The sequence below is a fragment of the Otolemur garnettii genome, unplaced genomic scaffold, assembly GCF_000181295.1.
Source record: "Otolemur garnettii isolate 467f Iridium unplaced genomic scaffold, OtoGar3 scaffold00033, whole genome shotgun sequence".
Taxonomy (NCBI): Eukaryota; Metazoa; Chordata; class Mammalia; order Primates; family Galagidae; genus Otolemur; species Otolemur garnettii.
The window spans coordinates 12,938,020-12,940,612 of record NW_003852428.1 but is presented as its reverse complement, the minus strand read 5'-3'; positions in this window follow the sequence as shown (position 1 = coordinate 12,940,612).

The following is a 2,593-nucleotide window of genomic DNA, read 5'->3' as shown; positions in this document are numbered from 1 at the left end:
AGCTGGGCATTGTGGTGGGCACCTGTGGTCCCAGCTACTCGGGAGGCTGAGGCAGGAGACTCACTTGAGCCCAGGAGTTGGAGGTTACTGTGAGCTGTGATGCCATGGCACTCTACCCAGGGGGACAGCTTGAGGCTCTGTCTCAAAAAAAAAAAGATAATGAACTGTAAAAACACTTTCCAGCAGTGAATCCTCCTGGTGATCCTGGAATCCACCAGGCTACTTATGCCTCATTGCTTGCTCCATGCAATCATGAAATCTGTTTGTTAATATTTTGTTTACATTTTAATTAAAATGCATTGATGAATTAATCCACTATTTGTCCCCTTTTGTATTTTTTATCTGATTTTGGCAATAAAATTGTGTACAGCACATGGGCTTTGTGTCCAGTGTTGGAATCCCATCTGTATCATTTTCTAGGTTGGTCATTTTAGGCAGTGTGTTTCAATTTCATTTTTTATTTCTTCATATTAGAAATAGGGCAACCCATAGTGTTTGGTGTTGACTAAATGAGGTTAGAGAAAATATAGAGAAATCATTAGAGAAGCAAAACCTCAATGTTAGTCAATAAAGAAATCCTGATACAAATATTGTTCCTTTATTTTTCTTATTAATTTAATTTAGAGGGCAAGATCTAAATTCGCCAGTTGTTAATAATCAAAACCCTCCTTCTTGGACATTTCAAGGGTCCCTGCTTTCCAAAGGTAGACTAAAGAAGGCTATCAGCTTTTTAGGAAAAAGAAGGTCATTGCAATCAGTACGATTGCTTTCTCTATTGAATAATTTATTTTCTATGACCTTATAGCAGCTGTTTATTAGCTTTGATTGAGGCACCACCATTATTGCTTGTTATGACTGCATTTACCAATATCAGGCAATGTGAGACATCTCACTCTCTCACCCCCAGATTTTATTATTATTTTTGTATATTAAATGTGTATAATATGATGTTTGTGATATACAGGTGAAATGATTACTGAAGCCAAGTAAATCAAATCAATATATCTATCATCTCAAATAGTTACCTTTGTGTGTGTGTGTGTGTGTGTATAAGATAAAAATATCTGGTACCCATTTTCTTATCCAGTACACAATTTGATATTATTATATTCAGGAATCCTAATGATCTCAACTTTGATGGGTAACCTCCAGCCCCTGCTTTTTTTTTTTTAATTTCAGATTAATTATGAGGGTACAAGTGCCCTTGTTAGGTAAGGTACCTATTCTAACTGTGGCACCAGGGGACATGCCATATACCCTTACATTGTGCCCATTAGGTGGGAATTCACCAATCCCCCTCTCTCCTCTCACTTTTCTCCCTCCCCTCTCCCTCATTGAATTAAATGGAGTTTTTCTCTCCTGTGAAGTTGTTTCTATGCTGATCAAACTAATTTTGCTGAAAAAATTTTCATTGACATCTTTCATATTTTAAAAATAATGTGTTAGTTTGACTTGCCTACATTTTTAATCGGTATATAAAAATTTTACTTATTTGTGGAGTACCTATGATACTTTGATATGTGAATAAGTGTGTAATGATCAGCTGAGATATTTAGGATAGCCATCACCTCAAACATTTATCCTTTTTGTGTGTTGAGAACATCTCTCTTCTAGTTATGTTTAAGTGCATAATAATTTCTTACTTACTATAAGTAACCCTGCTGTACAATCGGACACATACATTTTTGTACCAATTAGTCATTTTCTCTCTGATCCCCCACTCGCACCCTGCCAACCTCTGGTAACTGTCATTCAACTTCCCACCTCCACAGGATCCACCTTTCACATTCTGCATGCCAGTGGGAACATGTGACCTCTGTCTTTCTGTGCCAGTAACGGGACTTTAACGTTTTTGATGACCTACCTTCACCCTTTATTCTGCTTGTTATATTTCTGAGACATTTTCCTCGACGACTATCTCTGTTTCTGCAGTGCGAGTACTGTAGCAGGGTTTCTCCTCTTATATCCCACCTGCCATCCCAGTGGGGAACAGAGTGGAGGCTAATTAATCCATTTTCTATCCTGGCATTACTGGGAGTCATCTTTATCTTTTGCACCAACAAATATTCCTTCATGTTTCATTATTACCATTACTAGGTCAGGACGTCGTCCCTCAGAGTCTGCCATAAAGAAAACTAAGTAACACCTGAGAAGACAGCATCTGTTCTACCCAATTTAATTTCTCCATCATAGCAATTTAGGGAAAAGTCTATTATGTTTTAGAATAGTTAAGAGAACAGCTGCTGTGAAAAATGTCTGCCTGTCAAAGTCGTATTCTGATGTGCAAATGGAATGTTACCTGTTTGTTTTGGTTCTAAGAAACTTTAAAGGCTACATTAGCTCCTTGTATTGAAAAAGCACATATTTGCATGTTATAGCACAGCTTAATACCTATGAACATATAACACATCTAAGGACATTCAAGGAATAGTGGATAACAATATGGATTAGTGTAATACTGGACAATATAAATATTTATAAACATTTAACATGCAAATTAGGCCACAGGGCATAGAGGATAGATGGGGAGGCAAAAGGAAAAAAGCTTCCTTGAACCTGGATACACACACACACACAGACACACACACACACA